At 47.4% G+C, this 24,542-nt stretch overlaps 1 protein-coding gene across 2 annotated transcripts in view; it reads left to right on the top strand.

Annotated features, from left to right (window-relative positions):
* glis2b (GLIS family zinc finger 2b) overlaps positions 1-24,542 on the top strand; it is a 205,043-nt gene that overhangs the window by 128,355 nt on the left and 52,146 nt on the right. Inside the window, exon 1 of one of the 2 annotated variants that reach the window (XM_038820097.1) lies at positions 17,723-17,808. The exons of the other annotated variant lie outside the window; for it this stretch is intronic. The gene's annotated coding sequence lies outside the window, so the exon portion shown is untranslated. Of the gene's footprint in view, positions 1-17,722; positions 17,809-24,542 lie in introns of those variants that run through there. 2 annotated transcript variants of the gene reach the window in all.

Below are 24,542 nucleotides of genomic sequence, written 5' to 3'. Positions count from 1 at the left end.
ATCCCCTCCTCCCCGAGCTCCTCTGCCTCTCCCCGACATTTCCGCCGGGGGCCACCCTCCCCGAGCTCCCCCCTCTCCCCGAGCTCCCCCGCTGGGGGCGGCCCAAGGGCTCCCCTCTCGCCGAGCTCCCCTCTCGCCGAGCACCCCTCTCGCACGAGCTCCCCCTCTCCCCGAGCTCCCCTCTCCCCGAGCTCCCCTCTCCCCGAATTCCCTTCTCCCCGAGCTCCCCTCCTCTCCCCGAGCTTCTCTCTCCCCGAGCTCCTCTCCTCTCCCCGAGCACCCCCTCTCCCCGAGCTCCCCCTCTCCCCGAGCTCCCCCTCTCCCCGAGCTCCCCTCTCCCCGAGCTCCCCCTCTCTCCCCGAGCTCCCCCTCTCCCCGAGCTCCCCTCTCCCCGAGCTCCCCCTCTCCCCGAGCTCCTCTCTCCCTGAGCTCCCCTCTCCCGAGCTCCCCCTCTCCCCGAACTCCCCCCCTCTCCCCGAGCTCCCCTCTCCCTGAGCTCCCCCTCCCTCCTCCCCGAGCTCCCCCCCTCTCCCCGAGCTCCCCCCTCTCCCCAAGCTCCCCTTCTCCCCGAGCTCCTCTCTCCCCGAGCTCCCCTCTCCCCGAGAACCCCTCTCCCCGAGCTCCCCCCCTCCTCCCCGAGCTCCCCCTCTCCCCGAGCTCCCCCTCTCCCCGAGCTCCCCCTCTCCCCGAACTCCCCCCCCCTCTCCCCGAGCTCCCCCTCTCCCCGAACTCCCCCCTCTCCCCGAGCTCCCCCTCTCCCCGAGCTCCCCCCCTCTCCCCGAGCTCCCCTCTCCCCGAATTTGCTGTCATCGCAAAATCCTTTTACCTTTTGGACATTATGTTACCCATTTTTTAAATGATTTGAATGCCAGTTAACTGAAGAAATTGTGAAATAATGACACAGTTGTGAAAACAGGTGACATCCAATCGGGGTGTCATGTAGCATCGAGAGGAGTTGTGTGTGACTGAGTCCCTGGGGCTGCTCTGCTCGAGAAGAGAATGCTGGCAGGTGACCTGATAGAATTCTTCCAAATTCTGAGGGGATTTGTTATACTAGATGGAGGGGGATGTTTCCACTTGTGTGGGGGAGACCAAAACTAGGTCAATATCAGGAAGGAATTCAGAAGAAATTATTTCCAGAGAGTGATGAAAATGTGGCATTTGCTACCACATTATACAGATACTTTGAAGAAACTGGAGAATGATATGCAGGTGAAAGGAATAGAAGGATGGACATGTTGCTCCGGTGAGATGAAGAGGTTTAGGAGGAGGCTCGTGTGGATCATAAACACTGGTATGGGCCTGTTGGGTTAGTTTCGTGCTGTAAATCGGTGACACGGTGGCGCAGTTTTTAGCACTGCTGCTTCATGCTGCCGAGGACCCAGGTTCGATCCCTGGGTCACTGTCCGTGTGGAGTTTGCACATTCTCCCCATGTCTGCGTCGGTCTCACCCCCACAACCCAAAGATGTGCAGGGTAAGTGCAATGGCCACACTAAATTGCCCCTTAATTGGAAATAAATAATTGGGTACTCTAAATTTATTTTTTTTAAGTTTGGTGCTGTAAATACTTTGTAATTCTATGAAGATCTGCAATAAGTTGCTGGTGGGATAATGTAAGTGAGGCCAAACCTTGCAGATTTCATATTGAATGCGACTCACTCAGACTGACCACAGCTGCCCATAAATTAGCTTCCCACTGGCTCCTACTGCTTCACACCAAATATAAACCTCCCAGCCCCATGCCCAGCACATGCTTATCTCAACAGAGGAGATACTGAGGCACTGAACATGGCCTTGGTTTGGGGTTGTAGCAGGCAGCACACGGAACAGTGAAACGAGGATCCCGCTTCGCTTTGCTCTCCCTACGGCCAAGGGCACGTGCGTGAATAGGCCAAGCTTGACCATGATGCCTGCCTTGGTGAAATATCTCAACACCATTATTGGCTCACTGTCAGTGATCACACAAAGAGTGACCACTTCTGTGGTGTCAAGGTCATGAAGAGGGTGCAGAGGAGATTTACTAGAATGGTATCAGGCATTTAAAGTACTTGATGATGGCCTTATGTTGGGCGGGGGGGGGGGGGGGGGGGGCGGTGTTAAGTTTCTTCATATGTGGTTGTGTAGGTGATGTCTGTGCTTACGTCAGGTATACAAGCAACACATTCTCCCAATGTCTGCCTGGGCTTCACCCCCACAACCTAAAGATGTGCTGGTTAGGTGGATTGGCCACGCTAAATTGCCCTTAATTGGAAAAGAAAAATAATTGGCTACTCTAAATTTATTTTTTTAAAAGGTATACAAGCAACAGGATGAGTGAACCAGTAGTTCAACAATGAAGTGCAGTAGTAAAATGGTTAAATCACATCTTTTTAATGAAGAACACTGGCAAATGTGCAAAACGTTCTATCCAGGCAGCCATAGCCTGGTGCATTCCTGGGGTGGGAGCCAGCAGACCCGTGTCTACACACTGAGCTGAAGTCAATGTTAACTGTGTGCAGATTGCAACAATCTTACAGCATGAATTTAGAGAAAAAAAAACTTTTTTGAAAGGCAAAATTATTGAGAGGAATAGTCAGGGTTTCTGCTCCTGTTTATCAGTCTGTTTAACTGCTTCTTGAATGTAGATGTTAGGTGAGTTTTGTCTGATTCCTCCCACAACCAAATAGTTAGCTGACTAACTGTCTGAACTGAACTATGAAGAATGGTTCCTTGGTCAAGGGCAGATAGTCTGATGTACCATCAATCTGACACGAGTCGTAGAGAGGATCCAAATATTAGGCTTTAATAAGCTAGATGTGAAACCGGCAGTGGTCGTACAAGGAAAGGCTGACGAGCTTTTATACCCCGGCTTATAGGCGGAGCTACATCCTCTTGGCCAATCGGTGGGGAGTCAGATGACTAGCCACAGCCAATTGGCAGAGAGGTGCATGACTTGCCTGGGCCAATGGGCAGCGGGACTGCTGTACCAATGGCAGCTTGGTTCTAAGGTCATATGATCTCCCTAGTCATACTACCACATAGTCTTTGAGCCTGTGGAGCACTGGGTTGAGATGGCATTGTCAGAAAGGATGGGCAGCAATAGTTATTTGCCTACATATTTAAGAACGTGTGCACCGATGAAATTATTGAATCAGGCCACTCCTCACATCAGGCTGTGTTAGTGGGAGTAGTTGGCACAGCTCATGATCACAGATTACTTGCTTTTAGAAAGTAAAATCTTAAAATTGAATACAGAACATTTCCCAAGCTATTATTCACAGTGGATTGGAGGATGTGGTAGAAGGAGTTCGCCATTTGGCCCCCTGAACTTTCTCTGCTATTGACTGATCCCTCAACTCTATTCATCAGCTGTTACTCAATATCCTTGATGCCCTTATCTAACAAAATCTGTCAAACTCTGGCATGAAAATTTCAATTGACCTACAACCTTTTAGGGAGTGAGTTCCAGATTTCCACCACCCTGTGCATGGAATAATTGCTTCCTGATTTAACCCTTGAATGACCTAGCTCAATGTCAAGGTTATCCCTACCTCCTGATTCTGGAATATCCCACAAGGGAAATGGTTTCTTTTCAGTATCCTATTGAATCCTTTTCGCATTTCAAACATTTTGCACAGATCACTTCTCAACTAAACTCAAGGGAATCCAAACTAAGATTGTGCAACCTGTCCTCAAAATTCAAGCATTTAAATCTTGGTCACATACGAGTGAATCTGTGTTGTATCAACTCCAGGACCAATGCATTATTCTTAAATTGCAGTGCCCAGAACTGAATGTTTTCACTCCCAATTAATCAAGGAATCTGCGTACTTGAGGATCTGACCAAGGTTCTGTATAACTAACGCATCACAACCTTCAGATTCCTCGTGATTATAAAGTAGATAGTCAATGATCGTGAAGTGAGCGGATAATGGTGTTTCTCCTTTGGCTCAGTGATTCAGTGAGGATTGAAGAGGTGTATATCTGGGCAGCATGGCAGCACAATGGTTAGCACTGTTGCTTTACAGCTCCAGGGTCCCAGGTTCCATTCCCGGCTTGGGTCACTGTCTGTGCGGAGTCTGCATATTCTTCCTGCGTGGGTTTCCTCCGGGTGCTCCGGTTTCCTCGCACAAGTCCCGAAAAACGTGCTTGTTAGGTGAATTGGATATTCTGAATTCTCCATTCTCCCTCTGCGTATCCGAACAGGCGCTGGAATGTGGCAACCAGGGGCTTCCGTAACTTCATTGCAGTGTTAATGTAAGCCTACTTGTGACAATAAAGATTATTATTATTATTAGGAACATTAGAACACAGGACTTAGGAGCAGGAGTAGGCCATTCAGCCTGTCAAACCCGCTCTGCTATTCGATAAGATCATGACCGATCTGATTGCAGCTTCAACTCCAATTTGTTTGCGCCCCTTAACCCTCGATCCTCTTGTCTATCAAAAACATGTCTCACCTAACCTTGAATAAATTCAATGAACCAACCTCCACTGCCTCTTGGGCAAGAGAATTCCACAGACTAACAACCCCTTGAGAGAAAACAAATTATCCTAATCTCCCTGTCTTAAAAGGGAGACCTCTTATGTTTAAACTGTGTCCGCTAGTTGAAGTCTCCCCCCACATGGGGAAACATCTTCACAGTATCCACCCTATCAAGTCCACTCAGGATCTTATAGGTTTCAATAAGATCACCTCTCATTCTTCTAAACTCCAATTCGTAGCTTCATAAAATAAGCCAGGAATGAGTGAAGCTGTTTATTTTTTTTCATGCAACGTGGGCGTCGCTGGTAAGACCAGCATTTGTTGCCTTCCCTAATTACCCCTGAACTGAGTGACGTGCTAGGCCATTTCAGAGAGCCACATTTCTCTGGGTCTGGAGTCCCATGTAGCCCAAACTGGGGAAAGTTGGCAGATTTCCTTCCTTAAAAGGCATTATTAAACCAAATGGGTTTTCATGACAATCATTGATAGTTTCATGGTCATCATTAATGTGACTGGCTTTCAGTTCTAAGATTTATTAATTACATTTAAACTCCACTAGCTGCCATGGTGGGACCTGAGCCTGCGTTCCCAGAGCATTAGGCTGGACCCTGGATTGCTTGGGCAGAGACATTGCCACAATGAGTGAGCCTTCTCTGAACTGCTTCTAATGCAGTTATATAATTTTTCAAATAGGGAGACCCAAGCTATGCACAGTACTCCAGATTTGATCTCATCAAGCCCTGTACAGCTGCAGTAAAACTTCCCTACTTCTATATTCCATTCCCCTTGCAGAAAACAACATTCCATTTGCTGTACCAACATAGTAACATTTTGTGTTTTATGTATCTGGACACCCATATCCCTAGGTGGGCAGCACGGTAGCACAAGTGGGTAGCACTGTGGCTTCACAGCACCAGGGTCCCAGGTTCGATTCCCGGCTTGGGTCACTGTCTGTGCGGAGTCTGCACGTTCTCCCCGTGTCTGCGTGGGTCTCCTCCGGGTGCTCTCCGGCTCCCTCCCACAGTCCAAAGACGTGAAGGTTAGGTGGATTGGCCATGATAAATTGCCTTAGCGACCAAAAAGGTTTGGAGGGGTTATTGGGTTACGGGGATAGGGTGGAAGTGAGGGCTTAATGTGGGTTGGTGCAGACTCGATGGGCCGAATGGCCTCCTTCTGCACTGTATGTTCTATGTAATCCATGTATAGCAGCACCAGGCATATCTGAAAATGAGTTGCTATCCTTGTGAAGCTACAACATGGGACTAGTTGCATGTTGACATATGGAGGTGGCATGCTATTGGTAGAACTAAGTGATTCCAGAGCCAACTTGGCATCAAATGAAAACTCTGCAGTCCTGCCTCATACAATTGTGAATGATATTGGGCATTTAAACCAGTAACCAGTGCTGGAGGCTCCACAAACATCCTCATCCTCAATGATGGGGGAGCCCAGCATGTCAATGCAAAAGACAAGGCTGAAGTATTGCAGTCATCATCACGTAGAAGTGTTGAGTAGAAGATCCATCTTGGTCTCCTGAGTTCTCCAGCATTACAGATGCCAGTCTTCAGCAATTTTGGTTCACTCCATGTGATATCAAGAAATTACTGAATGCATTGGATACAGCAAAGACTATGGGCCATGACAACATCCCTGCAGTCATTCTGAAGACTTGTGCTCCACACCTAGCATAATACTAATCTAGCTGTTCCAGGCCCGCGACAACACTGACATCTACCTGGCAATACGGAAACTTATCAGGGTATGCCCTCTCCACAAAACTCAGAATGAATCCAATCTGGCCAATTATTGGCCCATCGTTCAATTCTTGATCTCCAGCAAAGGAAGTTGCCATTGACAGTGCTTACACAGCAACAACCTGCTGTCCAGTGCTCAGTTTGAGTTCCACCAGGGCCACTTGGCTTCAGACCATATTACAGACTTGACCCACACATGGACAAAAGAGCCAAATTCTGAGGGGGGAGGGGCACGATGAGGTGAATGACTACCCTTTGACATCAAGGCAGCATTTGACTCCTTTTGGCACCAAGGAGCCTGAATAAAGTTGAAGTCAATGGGAATCAGGTGACAGCTCTCCGCTGGTTGGGGTCATACCTTAAACAAAGGAAGATTGTTATGGTTGTCGAAGGCCAATCACTTCAGTCCTAGGACATCACTGCAGGGGTTCCTCAGGGTAGTGACCTTGGCTCAACCACCTTTAGCTGTTTCATCAATGAACTTACTTTCACCATGAGATCAGAAATGGGGGTGTTTGCTGAAGAATACTGAAGGTGCAATACCATTCACAACTTGTCAGAGATTGAAGTTCGTGCTCACATGCAACAAAACCAGAACAGAATTCAGACTTGGAATGAAAAGTGGGGAGGAACATTCGAGTGCCAGGCAATGACCATTTAGATAATGTAACCATCTCTCCATGACATTCAATGGCATTACCATCACTGAATCTCCATTATCAACATCCTGGAATTACCATTGATCAGAAAGTTAGTTGAACCAAGGACATCAATATTGTGGCTACATGAGCTGATTAGAAGCTGTGAATTCCAGGGAGAACAACTCACCTCCTGATTCTCCACAATCTGTCAAAAGTAAGGCACAAGTTAGGAATGTGATGGAATATTCTTCACTTGCCTGGATGACTGAAACTTCACAACACTCAAGATGCCTAACGTCATACAGGACAAAGCAGCCTGCTTGATTGGCACCCCAGCCACCACCTTAAACAGTCACTCTCTCCACCAGCAGCGCACGCGAGCAGTACCAGTGTATGCCATCCACTGCAGCAACTTGCCAAGCCTCCTTCGATAGTACTTTCCATGACCCTTATAGTGGCAGAACTTGGGCTACAGACGCATGGAAACATGCCCAACTCCAGCTTTCCCTCCAAGTCACTCACCATCGTGACTTGAAAATATATCACAGTTCTATCACTGGGTCAAAAACTAGAAACTCTCTCCCTAATAGCATTGAGGGAATGCCCTACACCAAACTGACTGCAAGCAGTTCAAGAAAGCCACTCACCATCACCTTCTCAAGGGCAATTAGGGATTGGCAAAAAATGCTGGCCTAGCCAGCGACGCTCATATCCTGTGAATGAAAAAAAAGCTGCTTTGTATCATGTCATTGTACAATGGGTAGATGTAGCTGTGGCCCTGGCATTTTAACAGTACGAGACCGGATTATTGGAAATATGAATGCTAAGGTCAATTAGAGGCAGTTAGAGGTTAACGGCTGCTTGACCAGTCTGTGGCACGTCTGCAGAATGGGAACTGGCTGAAGATTTCTGATCTTGGGTCAGATCAGTGTTGTCTGGTACATTAATCATTAGCCACATGTGGCTGGTTGGGAATCCAGATGTGGCCATTTGCATTTCTGATCCGTGAATAATGAATGAGCAACAGACACCATAATCTCAATCTTCATTCACACCGCATGTGAGCTTTAACCTTTCTGTGTTTGTTGGTAAAGGGGTGAAAGGTAAAGCAGAGTAAGAGTGTTTTTGATTGTGAAGCTGTTTTACTTCCTTGGTCACTGACAGGTGGCAGATGTTTGCTGAATAAATGGCCACATGGGAGCAACATTTCCCTCTGTCGTGTGAGGGATTTTTACTGAAATGAATACCTGTCGTTAAAATGGTGTCATTGCAGCAACACCTTGGGCTAGTCAGTGATTTTTATTGAACAACAAATGGTTAAATTGCATTTTGTTTTTAACATTTGATATTTTGAACTGTGGCGTCTCAACATTTGATACTTGCAGATCCTCCCAATGACATTGCTGACAGTAAATCAGATGTGCTGGTTTATACACACAAGAGCATCATATATTAATATGGAAATGTATACCGCGCTGCTAAAGTGATCACCTTTAAAAGCCACAAGGCACAATTGCTGTTAAATAAGCACCGTGCAAGGCCAATGTTAAAGGAATAAATAATTAATATAGCATCATATATAGGGCTTCACATCAGAGCAATTGTTTTTTGAAAGGTATTCACTATTGTTATGTGGCTAACATGTACACAGCAAGATCACACAAAAAGTAAGTTAAATTAATGGCTAGAGCAGGGTTTCCCAAACGTTTCCAGCTGCAGAACTATCTTGACCTTCCACGAGTACTGCCGCATTCAATGAGAAGCACTCTTATTGTGTTGAAGAGCCAAACCACAAAAAAATGAGTGTTTTCACACAATCGCTACAAACGCACAAAATCCTGAAGTCTTTCCTATTTCTTATATTTAGGGCAGCACAGTGGTTACCACAGCTGCCTCACAGCACCGAGGTCCCAGGTTCGATCCCGGCTCTGGGTCACTGTCCGTGTGGAGTTTGCACATTCTCCCCGTGTTTGCGTGGGTTTCGCCCCCACAACCCAAAGATGTGCAGGCCAGGTGGATTGGCCACGCTAAATTGCCCCTTAATTGGAAAAAATGAATTGGGTACTCTAAATTAAAAAAACATATATAATTATTATATGTATACATTTACTATAATAAAAAAGTTATTTTATTTAAAAACGTACTTAGGTGTTACCTTTTTGTCATTTTTAATAGGAGGAGTGTTGCTGTTCTTTTGGTTCAAATGGGAAGAGTGTTGTTGGGAAGGTGGATTCTCATGTTGGACTCGCGCACACACTCTCACCTCTCTCAGACACACAGACCCACATACACACTCATAGATACATATACTCACTGTCACCTCTCCCTCTCACGCACCTCTTTCTCACACACACAATCACTGCTCTCTCTCTCACGCACACACACTCTCACCACTCTGACACACAGACCCATACACACGCACAGATACATATACTCACTGTCACCTCTCCCTCTCACGCACCTCTTTCTCACACACACAATCACTGCTCTTTCTCTCACACGCACACACACTCTCACCACTCTGACACACAGACCCATACACACGCACAGATACATATACTCATTCTCACCTCTCCCTCTCACGCACCTCTTTCTCACACACACAATCACTGCTCTCTCTCTCACACACACTCTCACCTCTCTGACACACAGACCCATACACACGCACAGATACATATACTCATTCTCACCTCTCCCTCTCACACACACACACACACAATCACCGCTCTCTCTCTCACACGCACACACACTCTCACCTCTCTGACACACAGACCCATACACACGCACAGATACATATACTCATTCTCACCACTCTCTCTCACACACACACAATCACCGCTCTCTCTCACACGCACACACAATCACTGCTCTCTCTCTCACACGCACACACACTCTCACCTCTCTGACACACAGACCCACATACACACTCATAGATACATATACTCACTGTCACCTCTCCCTTTCACGCACCTCTTTCTCACACACACAATCACTGCTCTCTCTCTCACACGCACACACACTCACTGCTCTCTCTCTCTCACACGCACACACACTCTCACCTCTCTGACACACAGACCCATACACACGCACAGATACATATACTCATTCTCACCACTCTCTCTCACACACACACACAATCACCGCTCTCTCTCTCACACGCACACACACTCACTGCTCTCTCTCTCTCACACGCACCCACACTCTCACCTCTCTGACACACAGACCCATACACACGCACAGATACATATACTCATTCTCACCTCTCCCTCTCACACACCTGTTTCTCACACACACACAATCACCTAGCTCTCCATCATCTTGCACACACACACTCACCGCTCTCTCTCTCACACACACTCACCGCCCTCTCTCACACACACTCTCACCGCTCTCTCTCTCACACACACTCACCGCTCTCTCTCACACATACTCTCACCGCTCTCTCTCACACACACTCACCCCTCTCTCTCACACACACTCACCCCTCTCTCTCTCACACACACTCACCGCTCTCTCTCACACACACACTCACCGCTCTCTCTCACACACACTCTCACCGCTCTCTCTCTCACACTCTCACCGCTCTCTCTCTCACACACACACACACACTCACCGCTCTCTCTCTCACACACACTCACCGCTCTCTCTCTCACACACACTCACCGCTCTCTCTCACACACACTCTCACCGCTCTCGCTCTCACACTCTCACCGCTCTCTCTCACACACTCCGCTCTCTCTCACACACACTCTCACCGCTCTCTCTCACACACACACTCACCGCTCTCTCTCACACACACACACACTCACTGCTCTCTCTCACACACACTCTCACCGCTCTCTCTCACACACACACTCACCGCTCTCTCTCACACACACACACACTCACTGCTCTCTCTCACACACACACTCACTGCTCTCTCTCTCACACGCACACACACTCTCACCTCTCTGACACACAGACCCATACACACGCACAGATACATATACTCATTCTCACCTCTCCCTCTCACACACCTGTTTCTCACACACACACAATCACCTCGCTCTACATCATCTTGCACACACACACTCACCCCTCTCTCTCACACACACACTCACCCCTCTCTCTCACACACACTCTCACCACTCTCTCACACACACACTCTCACCGCTCTCTCTCACACACACCCTCACCGCTCTCTCACACACACTCTCACCGCTCTCTCTCACACACACACTCACCGCTCTCTCTCACACACACACTCACCGCTCTCTCACACACACACTCACCGCTCTCTCTCACACACACTCTCACCGCTCTCTCTCACCCGCCGATCTTTCACAACCGCCTGTGAGGGTGGATGGTTGGTGGCTTAGCTTCCAGCTGTGTTTCATGCTGTTCACACATGGCAGTGCATTGATGAATTGATCTTCCAGGAGCAAGATTTTAGAAAAGCACAATAATTTATTAATGTTTGCTGTCCCTTTAATTTTTTTGTGAGGTTGTGCAAGCTTCATACCTTAAAGGGGCCAACCTGCCCTAGTCTGCGGGAGACTTTCAGGTTTCGCCTCAGCCATACAGTTTAGGGACCACATTGATCATGTGTCTTATCTTGAAGAAGAGCAGGCAAACTTTCCCCAATGTCCTGGTCAACATTTATCCCTCAGCTAACATGTAAAAACAGATTATCTGGTCATATCTAATTACTGTTTGTGAGAGTTTGGCTGTCACATTCCATACATTACAACAGCGAATATATTTCAAAAAGTACTTTGTTGGCTGTATGGAGATGAATCTGTCTTGTCAAACTGCACCAGTCATCACTGTTGAATCCAGACTAGCAGCCAAGGCCTAGAACAGGTACCTACTTCAAACCAGCTGTGACAGAGACTTTTTCTTTCCGTGTGTGCGAGACTTATTGTGTGAGTCGCCCAGCGTTGAACTGAGGCCCTTTTCCGCTCCTGTTAATTAAATCCTTTTGGATGTGGAAGGAGCTGGGTCCTGGAATGGGCCAATAAGTCGCTGCCTTGGGGGAGATGAAAGGGACCCTCTGTTGGGAGGAGCCACCCTGCCCAGCTGAACACATAGCAGGGCAAACCTCAGTGTTTACTCGGTGCCTTTTCCACAAGGCTAAACAAACCCAGCAGCACACTCACATGTGCTGGTAAATTATTGTACGCACTCAGACTGGAGCGAGCGCCGCATCTGAACCATCTGACTGCAAATAAAGGAATCCATTACTCAGAAGCAATGTTACTAGGTAGTGATAAAATGCAGAGCATGTTGGCTATTTAACAGTCCATTCACATTTGGTAGAGTTCAGAATTGTTTGTGGTATGGTTAGAGAGCATGTGTGTGTCAACATATTGCAAACTGGGATTACCAGCTCGCCAATCCATGTGTGCTCCAGATTTTGCCACGTTGGCTCTATGCTACAGTATTGTGTTTTTTTTATCATCTTGCCTCATAACTGTTTACATAGGAACGAGGAGGAGCCTCTCAAGCCTTTACATAGGAATAGGAGAGACCATCCAACCCTTCAGACCTATTACATAGGGACAGGAGAAGGCCATTCAGCCCCTCAAGCCTGTTACATTGGAACAGGAGGAAGCCATTCAGCCCCTCAAGCCTGTTACATTGGAAAAGAAGGAAGCCATTCAGCCCTTCAAGCCTGTTACATTGGAACAGGAGGAAGCCATTCAGTCCCTCAAGCCTGTTACATTGGAACACAAAGAGGCCATTCAGCCCCTCAAGCCTGTTACATTGGAAAAGGAGGAAGCCATTCAGCCCCTCACGCCTGTTACATTGGAACAGAAGGAAGCCATTCAGTCCCTCAAGCCTGTTACATTGGAACAGGAGGAAGCCATTCAGCCCCTCAAGCCTGTTACATTGGAAAAGGAGGAAGCCATTCAGCCCCTCAAGCCTGTTACATTGGAACAGGAGGAAGCCATTCAGTCCCTCAAGCCTGTTACATTGGAACACAAAGAGGCCATTCAGCCCCTCAAGCCTGTTACATTGGAAAAGGAGGATGCCATTCAGCCCCTCAAGCCTGTTACATTGGAACAGGAGGAAGCCATTCAGTCCCTCAAGCCTGTTACATTGGAAAAGGAGGAAGCCATTCAGTCCCTCAAGCCTGTTACATTGGAACACAAAGAAGCCATTCAGCCCCTCAAGCCTGTTACATTGGAACACAAAGAGGCCATTCAGCCCCTCAAGCCTGTTACATTGGAAAAGGAGGATGCCATTCAGCCCCTCAAGCCTGTTACATTGGAACAGGAGGAAGCCATTCAGTCCCTCAAGCCTGTTACATTGGAAAAGGAGGAAGCCATTCAGCCCCTCAAGCCTGTTACATTGGAACAGGAGGAGGCCATTCAGCCCCTCAAGCCTGTTACATTGGAACACAAAGAGGCCATTCGGCCCCTCAAGCCTGTTACACAGAAACAGTAGGAGGCTATTCAGCCCTCAAGCCTATTAGGAAAGAAATGTAAGAGACCATTCAATCTCTTAAACCTGCTTCATAGGAGCAAAAAGAAGCAATTCAACCCCTTAAATCTATTATTTCACAGAATAAGGAGCATGGTTTCCATCCCTTGAGCCTGTTACATAGTTTGAGGAGGCCATTTAGCTCCTCAGCTTGTTACCCTTTGTTAGATCATCATTAATCTGTATTGCAAAACCAGCTACACTCCTTAGTTTTGAATTTCCTTAATAATCTTACCTATCAAATACGTATTAATCTGAGATTTGAAATTTTCAACTGACACACCCTTCCCGCGAAGCATCAACAGCCCTTTGAAGGGTGGGAGTTCCAGATTTCAGTTGGCATCTTTTTGTTAAGTTCAAACCTGGGCACTGGGCTAGGTAGGTGCGTGCCAGGAGATGGGATAGTACTGTCATCCTAGTGTGGGAAGGAACCATGCAGAACAGGAATATGCCAGAATCAGCTTAGGCATTGACAGTCCCTAGAGAAGAAGATATTGAGACTGGTGACCAAAGGCTCAATCAAAGAGGTTTTTGAACAAATGTCTTGAAGGAGGGGAGGAAAGTGGAGATTTAGAGAGGATTCGGGAGGGAATTCCAGAGTGTGGCTCCTTGGTGGTCCTTCTGACCAAAAGGATCGCCATGCAATGGTTAACACTTGAAGTCCAACAAAAATGATTCCCAGAATGTCCCTTATCTGAAGTTATTGATTCCTCATTGAAAGTTGGTTCTGTCAATACCCTCAGGTACATGATCCAATTTGCAAGTTTTATGCAGCATATCCTGTTGGACATTTGACGAATGGGATGGGAGAAGGGGATATTACAGCTGATATCCACTTACGCACACACTCCTTTTCCAGCAGTGGTCAGTGGAAAGTGATTTGGAGCAAAACCCTGAATATCATTTTTACTTCTTACTTTCCCCAGTTCAGTGCTGAACTCTAAATATGCCCCAGTGTCCTCCCAACCCACACAGAGACCAAACCTCCAAATGATTACATTTGTAAAGAATGATAAAAATATGCCTTCTTTAATGTAAAGCCTGCAAGATTTTGAATTGAAAGCACCTCTAAACCCCTGAGTGGGTGACATTCCAGTAGCTCTGACTGACACGACACACTATCCTATCTGAATCTTGGGCCAGATCTTCATCACAGAAGCATGAATCGGAAGTTGGCAATTGTACCAACATCACAGTTCCACTTCTGCCTGGCAGATGGGATTTTAATCTTTTGGTGGTGACAATCTTGCAACCAGGCCCAAGATGAAGATGGAAGCAGGCCTTTGCTAAAGCAGCCTCCATTCCCAGATATGTTCACTTAGTTCTTCAGTTCTTAGTATAAATCCCCCCACCCCCTCACCCCCTTTAGATTGCTCACTCCTTCACCCCCTTTTATTTCTCCAACCTATTCATCCAGTATCTACTTTATAAACATAATCTAGAATATTTGGCATTTGTTGAAAAGTTCAGAAATCTGTCAAAGTAAGCAAACATTACTTCATTGGACAATACAAAAACCATTCTAATGTTTAGACGCTCATAAGTCTGTCAAAATAAACACACATCACTTGAACAGGCATTTTAAAAACCATTATCCTCTTCAAAGCTCATGGGCGGGATTCTCCATCCCGCCACACCAGATTTTTGGTTCGGCATGCCCCCGGATTCTCCGTCTCGTCAGCCGGCCAATGGGGTCTCCCATTGTGGGCAGCCCCACACCATCGGGAAATCCCCAGGCTGCTGGCACAACACAGAATCCCGACAGTTGAGAATCCAGTCCCATACATTTGTAAAAGCCATCAAATTCACATTCCCTGGGACAGATGGCTGAATAAACACTTTGCTACAGAATATATCAGTGCTTTTGAGGGCAGCCGAAGCTCAAACATCTATCAAAGCTTCTGTGGTGGTATGAATGGGAGCACTGCCATTGGTGCAGAGCATTGGTTCCCGCCTCCGAGGCGGGGTATAAGTACCCAGAGTTCCCGGCGTTCGGCCTTTCTCTGTAGTCGACCACCGGGCTAACAACTAGCTGATTAAAGCCACAGTTTGGATTGATGGTACATCAGCTTCCAAATAGTCTAACAAGTGGTTGAGCTGTTCTGAAAATAATTAATGGAAGTATTGGGAAGAGTTTGAGCAACTATCTCTGGATCCCACACTGGGCTAGTCTTTCAATATTGTCCAATGCAGAATAGCACTTTATCCAATGATAATCTGTTCCAATGCATCTGATGACTTTTACATTTCAGCAATTCTGTTCTTTCACTTGACAGCTCGCCAGTATTCAGAAATGACAACCTGGCAACCACGTTATTTAACAGTCACTTATATTTTCCAATTATAGCATTATTATCACTCACTCAAGTAAACATAGATATAACTCAGGATGCAGCATTTCATGATGAACTGTAAAGAAGGTGATACTATTTTTATTCACTTTTTATACTCTCCCCACCTCCAATCCATGGTTCACACTACATTCCGCAGGTGTGATTCAGGCAGCTTTCCAAAACAAGGCTGCTTCAATGAAAATTGCAGATATTCTAAAATGCCACTTCTAGAATGGTACTGATAACTCCTACATCGCAGTGCGTGGAGTTCCCAACCCACTCCCTTTCCTGTGCTGTTGAAAATGACCAGCGCTGGAAATGGGGGCAACAAGACTTTTGGACCCGCACCGTGGGTATCAGTTATTTTTCCACCTGAACAAGACCATGCAAATCTCACCCATTCTCTCTTAGGCTCAATACTAACTTCCAGAAGCTGCTCTGGCAGAAAAGCCAGATTGTGCAAATATTTTTCATTCAATGATTATTAACCATTGAGAGAAGACAAAGCGTACACTTTATTTACAAAAGAAATGTAAACTTTGCTTCGGGCCATTATACACATGTACCTGAGTGCATGTGTGTGTCTGCCCCTGAACATGTGCTGGTGCCCGTGTCTGTCTCTATCCCTATATGTGGGTTGGTGTATGCATGTATCTCTGTCCCTATATCTTTGTTGGTACCTGTCCCTATGCAGGTGTGCCTTTTTGTGCGCGATTGTATATTTGTCCGTGTTTATCTCTTGATATCTGTGTATATCATTGTATATCTTATTGTGTGTGTCCCTTTTTTGTGTCTGCCTCTGTAGAAGTTGGTATCTTTGTGTCCCTCTCGGCGGAATTCTCCCATCGAGAGACAAACAGCCGACCGGCGGAGTGAAACCCGGAGTGTTTGACTCCGGCGTCGCCCGGGGGGGGGGGGGGGGGGGGGGGGGGGGGAGTGACAGCGCATGAATCTTGGGCACCGGGAATGACGCGGCTGGCGGCGCCTAAGTGGCGCATGCGTGGTTGCCGTCTTCCCCTCCGCTGCCCCGCAAGACATGGCGGCTTGATCTTGCTGGGCGGCGGAGGGAAAAGAGTGCGTCCTTTAGAGACACCGGCCCGCCAATCGGTGGGCACCGATCGCGGGCCAGACATCTCCTGAGCACGCCCGTGGTGCTCAATCCTCCCTCCGCCCCCCACAGGCCCCACACACAGAGGTTGCGCGTTGTTCACGCCGGCAGTGACCAGGTGTGGTTGGCGCCGGCATGAACCGGTCGGGTTCGGCAGGCCGCTCGGCCCATCCGGGCTGGAGAATCGCCGGTCGCCGTGAGAAACGGCGAGTGGCGATTCTCCAAGCGGCCTGTCGGAAAACGCGACACGCCATTTTGGGGGGGTGGGAGAATCGCGGGGGGTGCCAGGGCGGCGTGTCGTGATTCGCCCGGCCCTCCCGCGATTCTCCCATCCGCCGTGGGTTGCGTAGAATCGCGCCCCTACATGCCCATTTATTTATTTATTTTTAAAATAAATTTAGAGTACCCAATTATTTTTTCCCAATTAAGGGGCAATTTAGCAAGGCCAATCCACCTATTCTGCATATTTAAATTGGAACATGGGATCCAGATGGGGTAGGGCAAGGCTGTGTGGCAACTGTGTGTTGGAGTACAAAGAGTCTTTAGCCTTCTTGCCTCCCACATTTTACTGATCTGTCCCCCTTTCCTTAAACTGCCCCCGTTTGACCACTTAACGTCATTCTTTGTCCCACTCCTGTCTGGAACTTATTCCACTCTAAAGCCAGTTTTGGTGCCGATTGGAGCGAAATTCCAGTTTGAAAAGGGCAAGATGGATCCCAAATCTGTTTAAACAACTGGAACCATGTTTATTTTTTAGGAGTGTGATATCTCAGAACTGGAGCGTTTCTGAGTGAGCCCGATTGCTCCATGAGATGAGATATCAGGGGTGGTTCAGAGAGGCTTCTGCTCACGCTTGAAGCACAGTATGAGGAGCTCTCCTGAAAGGTTTACACCATCCAGCTGCAGTGGGAACTGCACGACCCTGTGTCCCAGTTCAAGCAGGAGGCCAGGTAGTTAGTGATTCAGCCGTTCATTGCTGCAAAGCACCGGCTGCTGAATTCCTGAGTGTCTGGAACTGGTTGGATCAGTGCCATTTACAAGGTAAGCCGGAGAGATCTGTAGCCAATACATTTTATCCCCTGCTTTTTAGTTTCTATATGTCTCTTGGGGGTGTGAGCTTAATTTCCAGTTACTTTGTCGTTTATTTTTACAGTTTTTTAATTAATTGTTTTCTTTCATCCCTGACACCCCTCCCATGTTGTGAAAAATGTCTGTGCTTCTCTTGCACAATATTTCTCCGGGGAAGAGAGAGGAGGCAGGCGGGGGGTGGGGGGAGCTTGGCTATAACCGAATGAGGCTGGGCTCTGACTGTGTGGAAACAGAACTTCCTGTTTGCCAGTTCCCAGTTTAGAAACTGAAAGAATCCACCATTCATGGATCACTGTCCGGCCCCCTCTCTCAGCAGACAGACTGCCTGCGATCCCAGAACTCCTTTGTCTCTCCTTGTGAAAGGCGTTTATTTATAATTTTTAACTCCACTCTCATTCCACCCCCTCTGCCACTGTCTGTTGGGGTTGCCAACCGTCCAGGATTATCCTGGAGTCTTCAGATACTGCTGACAAAAAAAGAAGACACATTTATTTGCATGCTTTACAACCACTGGGCATTGCGAAGCTCTTATTTATTTATCTTAAAATTCTAATTAAGGGGCAATTTGGCGTGGCCAATCCACCTACCCTGCGCATCTTTCTGTTGTGGGGGTGAGACCCACGCGGACATGGGGAGAATGTGCAAACTCCACACGGGCAGTGACCCGGCGCCAGGATCGAACCCAGGTCCTCGCCGCCGTGAGGCAGCAGTGCTAACCACTGCACCACCACTCAAAGCTCTTTTATAACCAGTGAGTGAAGTACTTTTTAAAGTAGAATCATTGCTGTAATGTGGGGAAACATAGCAGCTAATTTCCGCACGGCAAGCTCCCACAAACAGCAATGTGATACTGATAGTGATGTTGAGTGAAGCATAAATATTGGAAGGACACTGGGTTAATTCCCTTGCTCTTCTTCAAAATGGTGCCATGGTATCCTTTCTATCTTTTATTGCCTCAGTTTAATGTCGCACCCAAGAGACAGCGCCTCCCACAGTGCAGCGAGTGTCAGCATGAACCTTTGTGCTCAAGCCCTAGATTCCCTGAAGAAAAATGAGTAGGGCATCACAAAAACTTATTTAAAGTTTTATTTGAACATTTTTCTTTATTAATTATAAAAGCATTGGAGATGGGGAAAAGACTCATTACTGACAATTAAGAATCATCCAATTACGTAAAGGAGCCGGTTAATTTTCCAATGGGTGGGCAAAGCGGGCCTCCATGAGGATGGGCATGTTGGAAAACCAACGGCAGGAGTGTGAGGCAGTGGAATTCTGGAATTCTCTCTCTCTCTCCCAAAGGCGCTGTCTGGATGCTCGGGGTTGATTGGAACTTTAAAGACTGAGATTGGGGACCATGGGATATGAAGCAAAGGCAAACAGAGAGAGTTGCAGTATAGATCAGGCATAGAACAAAGAACAAAGAAAAGCACAGCACAGGAACAAGCCCTTCGGCCCTCCAAGCCTGTGCCGACCATGCTGCCCGTCTAAACTAAAATTTGCTACCCTTCCTGGGTCCGTATCCCTCTATTCCCATCCTATTCATGTATTTGTCAAGATGCCCCTTAAATGTTACTATCGTCCCTGCTTCCACCACCTCCTCCGGCAGCGAGTTCCAGGCACCTTCTACCCGCTGTGTAAAAAAGCTTGCCTCGTACATCTCCTCTAAACCTTGCCTCTCGCACCTTAAACCTATGCCCCCTAGTAATTGATCCCGCTACCTTGGGAAAAAGCCTCTGCCTATCCACTCTGTCTATGCCCCTCATAATTGTATAGACCTCTATCAGGTCGCCCATCAACCTCCGTCGTTCCAATGAGAACAAACAGAGTTTATTCAATCGCTCCTCATAACTAATGCCCTCCATACCAGGCAACATCCTGGTAAATCTCTTCTGCACCCTCTCTAAAGCCTCTACATCCTTCTGGTAATGTGGCGACCAGAATTGAACACTATACTCCAAGTGTGGCCTAACTAAGGTTCTATACAGCTGCAACGTGACTTGCCAATTCTTATACTCAGTGCCCCGGCCAATGAAGGCAAGCATGCCGTATGCCTTCTTGACTACCTTCTCCACCTGTGTTGCCCCTTTCAGTGACCTGTGGACCTGTACACCTAGATCTCTCTGACTGTTAATACTCTTGCGGGTTCTACCATTCACATTATATTCCTCTACCTGTATTAGACCTTCCAAAATGCATTACCTCACATTTGTCTGGACAAGGGTCAGAATAGTTAATTGATCACAGGAGTGATGAGTGAGCAGGACTTGGTATGAGTTAGGACACAGACAGCAGAGTTTTGTGTGATCTTAAATTTACAAAGGATGGAAGTGAGAAAGAATGTGCTGAGATTGTTGAGTCTGTAGCTGACAAAGGCATGTGAGATTTTATGCAATAGATGGCCTGAGGCAGGAGTGAGACAGGCGATGGACGATACGTGGATGAACTTAGTCCGTCTTGATGATGGAGCAGGTACAGGGGTTGGAAGGTCAGCTCTGGGCCAAATAGGACATGGAGATTGTGAACTGTTTGGTTTAACCTGAGACAGTGATCAGTTTACCAGAGACTAAAGAATGAACATGTGGGTGTTCTGGATGGGTCTGTGCCTCAGTATCATTCACTAGGGAATTGAGGGGAAAGATATCTCTGGTCTTCCTGCACCCTTACAAGAAATAAATTGGAGATTGTCACAGAGTCACTGTGGCACAGAAGGAGGCCATTCAGCCTATTGAGTCCATGCTAGATCATGGATCCAGTTTTGTATTTGGTGATTAGGAAACATTTAACCAAATTAACTATAGTTTGACCTCTCCCTGCTTCAAATTTCAATTGGTTCATAGAATCCCTGCAGGAGGCCATTCAGCCCATTGAGTCTGCACCAACCCTTCGAAGGAGCATTCTACCCATATCCACTCCGCCCTATCCCCATAACTCCATGACCTAACTTTCACATCTCTGGACACTAAGGAGCAATTTAGCCTGGCCAATCCAACTAACCTGCACATATTTGGACTGTAGGAGGAAACTGGAGCATCTGGAGGAAACCAATGCAGACATGGGGAGAAAAGAGCAGGATGGTAGCACAGTGGCTCACGGCTTCACAGCGTCAGGGTCCCAGTTTCGATTCTCCGCTGGGTCACTGTCTGTGCGGGGTCTGCATGTTCTCCCTGTGTATGCGTGGGTTTCCTCCGGGTGCTCCGGTTTCCTCCCGCAGTCCAAAGACATGCAGGTTAGGTGGATTGGCCAGGCTAAATTGCCCTAAGTGTTCAAAAAGGTTAGGAGGGGTTATTGGGTTGCGGGGATAGGGTGGAAGTGAGGGCTTAAGTGGGTCGGTGCAGACTTGAGGGGCTGAATGGCCTCCTTCTGTATGTTTTATATATGTTCTATATAAAGTGCAAACTTCACGGTAGCATGGTGGTTAGCATCAATGCTTCACAGCTCCAGGGTCCCAGGTTCGATTCCCGGCTGGGTCACTGTCTGTGTGGAGTCTGCACGTCCTCCCCGTGTGTGCGTGGGTTTCCTCCGGGTGCTCCGGTTTCCTCCCACAGTCCAAAGATGTGCGGGTTAGGTGGATTGGCCATGCTAAATTGCCCATAGTGTAAGGTTAATGGGGGGATTGTTGGGTTACGGGTATACGGGTTACGTGGGTTTAAGTGGGGTGATCATTGTTCGGCACAACATCGAGGGCCGAAGGGCCTGTTCTGTGCTGTACTGTTCTATGTTCTATGTCCACACAGTCACTCAAGGAATTGAACCCGGGTCCCTGGCACTGTGAGACAGCAGTGCTAACCACTGTGCCACCGTGCCATTCCCAATTACTCAAATAACCCAATGAAGAATTGTACAGTACAGACCAGACATGGTTTCAGGCTCCGTTCCTGGTCCATACTGAAGCTGTCAGGTTCTTGCAGTTGAGAAGAAAATCCAGCCTAGTCTTCTGCTCCCAATCACCAACCAGTGACCCTGACCTGGAGTGAATGCATACTGTGGCAAGATGGGTTTGGAGTTTGGATATGAAGCCACCTGCAGCTGAATAACCTGTTGACACACAGCCTTAAGGATCACACATGAATAATGCTCCGTAGGTGCTTGGGTTGCCAGAGAAGCTACATCTCTGTAGGAGAGAAATGTTTTTTTAAAAAAAATTTAGCGTAAACTCCACACGGACAGTGACCCAGGGCCGGGATTCGAACCTGGGTCCTCAGTGCCATAAGCAACAATGCTAATCACTGTGCCACCATGCTGCCCTAAATGTTTTTTTTAAATTGTAAGTACCCAATTCATTTTTTCCTCCCAATTAAGGGGCAATTTAGCTTGGCCAATCAACCTAACCTGTACATCTTGTGTTGTGGTGGTGAAACCCATACAGACACAGGGAGAATGTGAAAACCCAACATGGACAATGATCCAGGGCCAGGATATAACCCGGGGCCTCAGCACCGTGAGGCAGAGTGCTAGCCACTGCGCCACCGTGCTGCCCAGGTTACTCCTACTTAATACCCCATCTTCCCAGCAAACATAAACTATCCCTGCCATTGCAATACTTGCCTCGTGTTAGCTGGTGTGTGAATCCATAGATTATTCAAATTATGAATCTGGGCCTGCACATTCTTACAGGAAATTTATCTTTGAGAATTAAAAATATCTTTCCTCTTACACTTCACCTCCCCAGCCCCAACACCCTCACATTGCTCCCTTTCTGCCCTATGTCTTCACTGCTACCCCTCCCATCTCCTTCCTTTGTCTCCTTTGTCCCTCATCTACCACCCTCACTCCCTAGCCTCCCCAATAGATGACTCAACCCCATTCCCCCTCTCACCTCACCATCATCCCTATCTTTCCCCTCTCTCGTCTCTCCATCCCTCAGCACCCCTCATCTCCTCCCACTTCAAACCTCTGCCCTTTCCCTCCCTCACCTCTCCCCTCCCCATTTCCCCATCTCCCCACCACCCTGTTTATCCCTCCCTAATCTTCCCTCGTTCACCTCCTCCCCTTGAGCCCCTACCCAAAACTCTACCTTCTGCCTCCCTCATCTCCCCATGCCGCATCCTCCCCCGTGTCTTACCCCTCACCACCCCTTTTGTCTTCCTCCACCCCAATGCACTGCCTCATCATCCCCACATCACTGTCCTCCCTCCTTCCACACCTCCTTTGGTGACTCTCCTGAGGCTGCTGGAAGAGACTCATGTGAAATCAATAATGGATAAACTGACAAACAAACACAATCCATTTGAATGGATTCAATATCAGTTGGCATGTAGGTGTAGATATCCGGATAAAAACCTTTATCCTGTCAGTTCTAATCTTGCTGTTGGGCTTTTGAACAGCCAGCCTCTCAGTAAGATCACCATGACAACCAATTCTGAGGCCTAGCACAGAAGGCTTCCAAAACAGTAGCCTGGGTTTGTGGTGAAAGATGTTTCTTAAAGAATTGGACCACGGTTCAGTAATGGGCGCCCCAGTAGGGTGAAAGGTCAGGAAAGCTGGATTATATTAGTCCTGTCCAGTAACCTCTCTGTTACCAAGTAGAAACTATGAGGAATGTGGAGCAGCTGAAGATGTGGGAGTCTGGTTGTGCTGTCAGTAGTCCTGGGCTTATTTGTGTATATATCATTAAAATTATTAGTCCATTTCCCAATGAGTATCTGAATGAGTATCCCTCAGGGCTCTTTATACCCCACACTAGAGTTTTTCCAAAGTGCAGGTTGTAGATGGGTGTCGGGAGGATCATGGAGCGATCGGTCCTGCTGTTCCCGCAGTGGTACTGATCACAGGAGAAGCACCCAATGGTCGCTACCGGCTTTTATATTTAGAATGGCGACCACTGCTGCCTATTAAATTAAAATAAATTATTGTGTGGATTCTTCAGGCCGGAAGCAGCAGCAGAGAGCAGGTCACACGTCCTGCACGTGAACTTGACGCCAAGCATCTTGTACGTGCTTTTGGCGCCAAATCACAAAGAAGAGCTGCTTCCATTTTCTAGCTGCTGGCAAGAGGGCTATTAAGATGGATCATTTTCTTAAAAGTAAGAGATGGCCAGAGAGGCAAATAGGCAGTGTACCTACTGGACAGGACTCACAACAGAATCTACTGGAGAGAACTGCTCAGTGTTCAGGGCAGGTCAGAGCAGTGCTAGTGTTAGCTCTGTACAGAGCTCCAGAGCCTCTGCTTAACAGCCTACAAAGAAGAAACTTCACTCGAGAACAAAACAGTATAACAATGATTTCTTGAAGTATAGCTTTGTTAATTGTGCCTATGCAAAGCCCATGTATGTTATATGTAGGAAACTACTGGCAAATGAGAGACGTTTCAGATTCTGAAAGAGAAGTGGTGGTTGAGAAATTCCTTTTGAGGTTGAGACACCAGAGTCAGTCATTAACTTAGAGCTGGCTTCAAATTAAAAGATTACACTACTGTAGCTGACCTGTGATACCAACTTAAAAACATGCCAAAAGCCCATGAGGCTGTCTGCATTCTGGTGTAGCATTTCCCAGGAGTATCCAGTGCTGAGTAAAAGAAGCATTTTGTTGCTATTGCCCTTTACGCCGACCTTCACGTGCAAGGCTGGATTTTCTGTTTTTATGAAGATGAAGACATCACAAAGGAACTGGCTGAAGTCTGCACCTGATATGCATATTGCCCTCTGCTCCTTTGAACCTGATTGTGATTAAAGGTGGATCCAGAAGGTC

This window comes from Scyliorhinus canicula, chromosome 15 (genome assembly GCF_902713615.1).
Source record: "Scyliorhinus canicula chromosome 15, sScyCan1.1, whole genome shotgun sequence".
NCBI classification, from domain to species: domain Eukaryota; kingdom Metazoa; phylum Chordata; class Chondrichthyes; order Carcharhiniformes; family Scyliorhinidae; genus Scyliorhinus; species Scyliorhinus canicula.
The sequence above is the reverse complement of the archived record's forward strand: the minus strand, read 5'-3'. Positions and strand labels throughout refer to the sequence as shown.